General features: G+C 41.9%; 1 pseudogene; it reads left to right on the top strand.

Annotated features, from left to right (window-relative positions):
- Nucleotides 1-6,977: 6,977 nt before the first annotated feature.
- Nucleotides 6,978-7,981, top strand: LOC125109550 (cofilin-1-like; annotated as a pseudogene).
- The last annotated feature ends 1,208 nt before the right edge of the window (nt 7,982-9,189 follow it).

The raw sequence follows: 9,189 nt of genomic DNA, 5'->3' as shown, positions 1-9,189 counted from the left end.
CACCAATGAGAGAATGGATGGCTAAGAACAAATGACCATTTCTTTTGGAAGGAAAACTCACAAGTTTGCTTTGAGGATATCAATAATTATGTAATTATTGGAAGTGGCAATGTGTTATAGGAAAGAAAATGAGGGTCAAGAGACCAGAACCAAAGTCTGCCATAAACTAGCTAACTCTGTGACTTTCAGCAAGTTATTTGGCTTTTCTATGTCTGTTTCTTCATTAAATAGGAGGATTAGACTACATAATTAGAAATATTTCAACTCAAAAACTCTAATGCTAAGGATCATTGTATATGAAGGAATAAGAACTGCATATAGTAGCAAAACTGAAAGTGCATACAAATGGGGAATCCCTGACAGTAGTCAAATGATTCCACAGTAATACAAAGTTCCCTGAATTGAAGCATTCATATCACTGTCATTGATTATGGGAAAACTTAATTCACAACAAATGTGACATACTGATTTACTTCTATAGTTAACCTACATGAATTTGCTTATATATATAAACAACATATATATATATATATATGTATGTATTGAGGTCCATGCTCCTAGCTCCTAAGGAAGAAAATACACATGCATCAGTAAGTTTACAAAGGAGGAGAATATAATTTTTAATATTATATTCTCACTGGCTGAGTAGAAAGGGGCAGGAGGAGATCCTAAAAGGAACCCATTTTGTCCACAGTCAGAAAAACCAGACAGTTTCTTTGTATAGGTTGATGAAGCAAAGTACAAATTAAAGCATTTAATTACTAAACTCACACGGCTCATGGTTAAAACACTACCTATGTTTAAAACCTCTCTGTATTTCTCTTTTTAGATGTAACACACACGCACACACACGCACACACACAAAATGAATAGACACTGTTAAGACATGTTTCATGGTTTGGGTTTTTTTTTTCTTTTTTGCAACACTAAAAGATGCCCCTATTTTCATTTGTTTTATAGTCTGCTAATTTGGCTACGGAGCTAATGCCCATTTAAGGGAATATGGTGTGGGACGACTGTGCAGCAATATTAAGTGAGAAAGCCATATGTTTCTTAGCCCCACCATACTGCCTGCGACTGCCCTCACCCCTTGTGGGTTAGCTTTTTCATCCGATAGGCCTGCAGTGGGTGGGATGCCTTTTTTACAGGTGTTTGGTGGAGATCACACACAAAATAAAGATTTCTAAAGGGAGTGAGGTGTGTAAAACATCCAGAAATAGCAACTTGTTTTCACTTAAGATGCAATCCACAGAGGTCTGCTTCAGACTCTTAATTTATGGTATTATCTGTATATATCATAAGTGACTGCCTGCCCCTAGATAGCTGACACAGTGCCCAGAATATTCGGAGCTGTTTTCGATCACGGTATAGTCTAGGAAAGTATTAGAAGCAAACTTATTGTGCCACGAGGTTCAGTGACCAAAACTGAAAGTGCATTTTATCAAAGCAAGCGTTTCCTGTTAAATTCCAAGGGTACACTTTGCCGGTGAAGGGATTAAAAAGTAGTAAGTCATTAAATACGTCCACGATACAAAATGCCTTTTTATAAAATCGTCAGTGTAGTCTCCTATAATTTGCCATTTTGGGGTACCATTGAAATAGAGCGGCAAAGAGGCAGAAACGTACAATAAAGTCAAGAGGGCCCTCAACTAAGCAGAAGGTTAAACACGGGCCCTGACAGCTCGCATCATCTGAAATTATATTATCTTGGTTTCCTTGGGCTCAAGAGAATTCTCTTCTACTGACTCATTTGCTGCCCAAATTAAAGTGTAGGTGCACACAGCCTCAAAGAGGAAATCAAACAAGAGAGAGGGTATAAAAACAATACAACTGGAGAAGCATGAGGTTTATATTTTTATGCTAATGTGCTGGTAAGAAAAGGGCTCCATTTGGGGAGCAATAAAGAAAGGGGTGGGGGGAAGGCTGTGAGCAGATCTCAGTAAAAAACACAGAGGCTTTCTATGCAGATGGGGGATTTAAAAGAAGTAAAATGAGAACCACATAGTCAAGAGACTAGAAAAGAGACCTTGATGTTTGATAGTTGTAATAACCTGCAGAGTGCTCTAATGGCTCGGGGATCAGGTGCAGAGCTCCAGCAATAACGAGAGCTGAATAATTATCTCGGCCGTATCTGTATCACCAAAGTCCCAGCGTATGAGCTATATAAGGAGGCTTCTGCTGCCTCTCCAAGATTTCCTGAAATGTTAAATCACTGATTTGGGAGCACTTCCAGCATTAGTACTGCCCAGTTAGAAAGAAATAAAGCCCAGAATTCTCCTGTGGCAGTTCTAATGTCTTTGTTAATTATGAATTATGGGTAAACATGCAGACTCACAGAGGTCACGGCTGTCAGCAACAATAGTTTTCAAGAAGGATTTTTACGAGGGTCTTTTTCACTCCACCATAATGTCCATTTTATATACATAAACAGAGCCAGGCATACAAAAAATGGTGTTTGCTTTTTAGGGGAGCTGTATTTTTTTTCTCTTTTTTTCCTCTCTTCCTCCTCCCCTTGTGTGGAGGCATGTAGCCACAGCCAAAGCAAAGCGGTTCCTAACTAGAGTTCTCCTCCGTGACTGACAACAGCTGTACTATTCCAAGGACTAGACAGAAAGTGTCGCCGGGGCTGAGGCTGGGTTAATGATCAGACACTGAAAACCACCTCTTTCTTGTTAATCGAGGAAGCGGGCAGTTGGGTAACCCATCAGCAGTGGTCACCTTTCACATACAATGGAGAAACAAAAGCTGCATACGGTATGCTTGATTAACCTCTCTTAAATGGCAATGCTAATCTCAAATCTATCCCAAGAGTGTATATAAACAGGATTAAAATTATATTATGTGTGGATCCAGCCCAACAAAAGCAACTGGCACAAAATCATTTTAATTAGGTGGTAGCGGCTGTAACTCATGCAACTTTGGCATTAATTCTTTTTGTCCCATCAAAGAACTTCAGGGCTTTACTGTAAGACAGTGTGGATGTGGAATAAAGGAGATGTTCGGTGAGGATTAGTCAGTCACTCTCATGCCTCAGCTTCACACATAACATGTTGAGATATCGATGGCAGCTTAGAACAACCAGATCAAAAGTTGATTAGAATATTCAGAAAACCTGTGACAACCTTTGTCCCTACCTTTTTCTAGGTAGACAACATATATAGAAGAACGAGTTGGCAAATTTTACCATGCTGACCTGATGCCAGAAATGCCAGAAAATGGTAGTATTAGTGCTCACCTTGGAGACTATTTTCTTTGCACAGAGCAAACTGAGAAACTACGTTAGCCTCTGGGTGCAGGAGAACCAGATCTCAGGGCCAGGCCCCCTTCATTCTCTTTCTTCCATGAAAATGACATTTTCTCGTCATGGGGCCTACGAGACGTCTCCAGGTTCTAGCTCAGAACGACGTCACAGGGCAATCTCCCACTGACCTTTCTTGAGGAAGGTCTTTTGTTTATTGGAAGTGACTTTTAAGATGAAGGCCAAGCAAGGTTAATCACACCCCAGATCATATAAGAGAAGATTCATTATAAAGACACTTTCTCTTCAGTTTTCCAGGGAACACAGAAATGACAGAAGAAAAAGACCCAGAGAGCTTCAGGTAACTCCAATTTCTAGAAGATGGTTCTGTCCAGTCCAAGTGCTTCCCAACAATGCAATCTCACTGTACACATCTGAGTAATCTGCAAGTCCTTTAAAAAACATCATCCTATTTCAAATCTGTTTCCTAGTAGAAATAGTAGTTAAGAGTGGTTTGATCTTTCTCAACCAATTCAGAAGGAAACATCAAGAAGAGTCCTACAGATGTCTTTCCCATTTCCAAACTCCCCTATCCCAACATTCCCAAGACCCTAGCCCTGTGTTTCTCTCTGCCCTGCTAGAGAAAGCACAGCTAGAGGCATGGCACATTTCTCTTATTAAGAACTCAGAAGAAATTTAGGAAACTAGTATGTATTAAAATTTTACTATCCACCTTGGAAGAGGCCTTGCTTTCCCATGTACCGCTAGCACAGGACTCCTCAACCCTGGGGAGCTCGGACATAGCACTTGTACCCAGGGCCTCCCCCCATCCCCCCACTAGGATACTGATGCCACTCATTATGCAGTCAACACATATTTATTACTATTATTATCGTTATCATTATTATTATTATTAACCTAACTATATAACATGAATTAACCAACCAGGATGAAAAGGGGGAATCTGTCACTGGCTTTAACTGAAAATTCCTAAAATACAGAGAGATATAGAGTTTTCTAACTTTGAGAACAATGACTTGTAGAAAATCTGACCATAAATATCTGCAAGTTCTGGGGGTGGGGGGTTAGCGCTTATTTAGTAAATAAACTGGATTATTCTGAAAGATAGGCCAAAATGTAGAAGTGGGAAGAAAGAGAAAAGTGAGTTCCATGTGCAAACTAAGTGAGGGTCGAGGCAAAGTCTGAGTGACACGGAGAAATGCGACTTGGCTTCGTGGAAAAACTGCATGGACAGTAAAGAAGGTAGTGATGAGACAAAAGCCAGCATAGCAAATAAAATGAGCTACTTTGCTAGCTGTTTTCTGGATAAGGAAAGAGAAATTGTTTTACTGAGTCAATAAACCAATTCTCATTTCATAATTTCTTAATTCTGTTCGGGTTAAGAAACCAAATCCCATCTCCTAGGGGCAGAAAAATTTTTACAGTGCTTTAAAAATAAACCTTGCTATATGTTAAAAAAAAATTTTTTTTTTAAGTTTTAAACAAAGTCAGCTTATGCACCAGACTACCAGGACTCAGAGAGGCTCAGATGTCAGGAGGAAAAAAGTAGGGTTGATCTGGAGTCTGGCCATGGCTATCGTGAGGGAGACGATTTGATCCACTCAAAAGTCTCCTTAAATCAAGCTTCTATTTTCTCTCTACTCTCATTTTCACTTTTGCCTTTTAATGTTGCCTGAATCTCTTCCAAGTGTCCTTTGCCATGGCAACACCTGCAGGTGAAGGCCCGGCTCCTCACCACCAGCCTCGCCAGTCATGAAGAGACAACTAATCATCACACAAGGAGTGGAGCGTAATCTCCAAGACACCCACGAACAATTTGAGTACAAGGGTGTCCCTGAAGCATCCTCTTCTCACAGGTGTTTAACCTGTTTAGCCATATACCAGGAAAAGGGAAAGTAAACAAAGACCTTTTCTTTCCCTGGTGTTTACATTTTATCATCTCCCCCAAAGTGATGCATTCTCTAAATTTGTATTAACTGTCCCCGCAGTGTCTACTCTTTCCACAGCATGTTGGAGCGTTCCCAAAGTGGAGGAGCTCGCTCTCTCTCTGCTTGTCCTCCCTCTCTTACACCTCCCAGCCCATGTGGGTCTGAGGCCAGCTCTAAGGCTATCCCTGAGATGTCAAGTGACAATGGCCAGGACCAAAGTGTACAATATCCCTGACTTATGGGCCTCTGCCAATCATTCCCCACTTTTGAAAAAAACTCTTGTGCAGAGATGTTTTCAGTCAAATCGCCTATGCTTCCCACTCATGCCATGCGTAAAAACAGAATATTATTCACTTCTGTTTGATGTCACAGCCTTTCAATGTAGGCTCTTAAAGCACTTCATGAACCTTGTCTAGGTGCCAAGTACTGCCTTTCTTCCCCTTATCCCAAGGGACAAACAGGCACACTAGAGTCAAGAACCTGACCCAGTGTCTGCCTCAAATGACTCAACACCAAGGCTAGAAAGAGCTCTGAAGAGCAGATGTTCCAGCCACCCACTTACCCAGCCTGTCTTTGTTGGCTATTATTTCTACAAAGCTTTCTGTACCTTGGCAGGTCAAGGAGACTACATGTGGCAAAGTAGTGTCATCACCTGGTGAGACTTTTTGCAAAGTGTTCAGTGTGATTTAAAATCTGTGTAAACGGGCACCTGGGTGGCTCAGTGGGTTAAGCTGCTGCCTTCGGCTCAGGTCATGATCTCAGGGTCTTGGGATCGAGTCCCGCATCGGGCTCTCTGCTCAGCAGGGAGCCTGCTTCCCTCTCTCTCTCTCTCTCTCTGCCTGCCTCTCCATCTACTTGTGATCTCTCTCTGTCAAATAAATAAATAAAATCTTTAAAAAAAATAAAAAATAAAAAATAAATAAAATCTGTGTAAACTTGCTATTCCTTTTTATTTACAAAGTCGACATATTATTCTCTAAACTTTGCAATAGATGGAGCTGACATTTATCTGACTGGGCAAGACAATTGCAGGACCTGAGCTTTATGTAAGGCCTCCAGATCTAAACTCACAATAGAAAACCTCCATGTCTAATTGTTTGCTCTCAAGAGCTCCCTTCTATGAACAGAGATGTCAGTAGTATTACATTCATGCCTCCATCAAATGTCAAATCAAAACTTTCAAGAGGAAGTTTTGCTTTGGAAACCTCTGGGGCTAAAGGTCAGGAAGTTAGTAGCCGGCAACTGGCAGTCATAAATCTCATGAATCATGTCGATCGTCCAGAGTGTCCCCCATGACCACAGACTCCTCTCCACTCTATCATCAGTGTCCACGAACCCAGTTTGACTACCTTCTCCCAGCTTTCTTAAGTAATACATTCCCTTTGAGGGGTTGATCATTGTACCTCCTTTTTAAGGTTGTTATAATTATCCCATAGATTAACACATTGCTTAGGAAAGTTTCTGGCTCACAGTGATCTTTCAATAAATGCTTATTATTTAGGAGAAAGAGGAATTAGGGAAAAGGAGATAACACAAAGCATCTCTGATAAAGATGACATTACTCACTTGAGGACACACTAACCAGTAGCATAACCAAGACTATAATTAAAGTTTCCAGACCTCCTATACACAGTCCGACCACCACCACAGGATACAAGTGCCCAAATGAATTACAAAAACAGCCACATGGGAGATAACAGTATAAACACAGTCCGTGTTGAGAGAAAATTTAAATTTTGAATTTAAAGTTTTAGTTTCGTCAGTCAGATCCCAGCAGCAGCTGCAGCGTCTCTTGTCTTTTCCAACTCCCCTTGTTCTCTCCATCATATCCGGAAACATGGCCTCTGCTGTGGTTGTGTCTGGAGGCATCATCAAAGTGCTGGATGACATGAAGGCGTGGAAGTCATCAACACCGGTGGAGGTGAAGAAGCGCAAGGAGCCGGTGTCATTCTGCCTGAGCGAGGACAAGAATATTATCCTGGAGCAGGGCAAGGAGATCCTGGTAGGTGATCTGGGCTAAACTGTAGAAGACACCATCTATGCCACCTGTCCAGACAGTCCAGATAAGGAGTGCCACTCTGAGCCCTCTGATGCAATCTATAAGACCAATGAAGGGGCGCCTGGGTGGCTCAGTGGGTTAAGCCTCTGCCTTCGGCTCAGGTCATGATCTCAGGGTCCTGGGATCGAGCCCCGCATTGGGCTCTCTGCTCAGCAGGGAGCCTGCTTCCCCCTCTCTCTCTGCCTCTCTGCCTACTTGTGGTCTCTGTCTGCCAAATAAATAAATAAAATCTTTAAAAAAAGATACAGAATGTTGTCTTGTTTAAAAAAAAACAAAACAGGGCACCTGGGTGGCTCAGTGGGTTAAGCCGCTGCCTTCGGCTCAGGTCATGATCTCAGGGTCCTGGGATCGAGTCCCGCATCGGGCTCTCAGCTCAGCAGGGAGCCTGCTTCCCTCTCTCTCTCTCTGCCTGCCTCTCCGTCTACTTGTGATCTCTTTCTGTCAAATAAATAAAATCTTTAAAAAAAAAAAAAAAAAAAAAAAAAAAAAAAAAAAAAAAAAAACAACGAGACAAGCAGGAGGACCCGGTGTTTATCTTCTAAGTCTGAACCCCTTAAGAGCACAGAGATCTATGTCAGCAACAAGGACACCATCAAGAAGAAGCTGACAAGGATCAAGCATGAATTATAACCAAACTACTACAAGGAGGTCAAGGACCACTGTACCCCAAGCAGAGCAGCTGAAGGACAGGGAGCAGGCAATGCCATCGTCTCCCTGGAGGGAAAGCCTCTGTGAGACCCCACCAGACCCTGCCTGGAGCATCTGGCAGCCCCAGACCTGACCTTGGGGATTGCAGACTTTCCCCTTCCTGCCAGACTGGAGGGGCTGGGGGGATCCCAGCAGGGGGAGGAAATCCCTTCACGCCAGTTGCCAAACAGCCCCCCACTCCCTGGACCTTCTTCTTGCCTCTGTCCCTGGCAGTTCTGGCCTTCCCAAACTGCTTTTGATCTGATTCCTCTTGGGTTGAAGTAGACCTGTTGCTCCCAGGCACCTCAGTTTTGGGGGGTGCTGTGTTTTTTAATGACACCCTAATACCCCCCCTATACCTCTCCTTTCCCATGCTGCCAAATTCTTCCCACAGTAGCGGCTCTGTGCTTGTCTGTTTTGTTCTGTATATAAATGGAATGTTGTAGAGCTGACTCCTTCCTTGGGTTGCCTATTTCCCCTCTGCTTTTCCCCTGGCTGCTGCCACTGATGGAAGCAGGACCAGGAAGGGAACTTCAATTTAAAAAAAATAAATAAATAAAGGAACACACACAATGATACAAAGACTCATTAATGGGAAAATAAATAAATAAATAAATAAATAAATAGTTTTAGTTTCCCAATGTATGTAATTATGCTGTATATTATGTTAAAAAATAAATTAAAAATGAGTTTAAAAAAAATATATATATATATATAGACACCCACGCAGACATAGACATAGAAGTTCCAATACTTTCCCATATCCAGGGATAATCTTGCACTCCCCACTGAGGAGATGCCTAGCATTTTCCACCTAGAATTGTAGTTTAGATTCCACATGTCTACTTCTAGGTTGTGTGCTAGTGGAGGACAGGAGCAAAGCTGTGAGTAAGACTTGTAAAACTTCAGATTTACGTGTCATTGCCTGACATCATGTGAATACTTAATAAATACACAATGAGTATTCCTTGTCTTCAATAAGAATGTCTCATTAGGGTGGAAAGGAAGAAAGGGTGGTAGTAAGCGTCAGCTTTCATGGAAATCTGAGCTGATTCCAAAAGCCCCAGCTGAAAAGAAACTCGGGCACCTCCCAGGCATCTCCATATTTCCCAGAGTTCCAACTACAGTGACTTATACATAAAAGATGCCCATTCAAAAACATGTTGATCTCTGCATCTTAGGGGAATGTACGCATGGCAATTGTTTTTCTAGAAACCTGACTCATAAGATCTTAGATTAAGAAATGAAGATGACTA

Source organism: Lutra lutra, chromosome 9, assembly GCF_902655055.1.
Source record: "Lutra lutra chromosome 9, mLutLut1.2, whole genome shotgun sequence".
Taxonomy (NCBI): Eukaryota; Metazoa; Chordata; class Mammalia; order Carnivora; family Mustelidae; genus Lutra; species Lutra lutra.
This window is presented reverse-complemented; position numbering and strand designations above follow the sequence as displayed.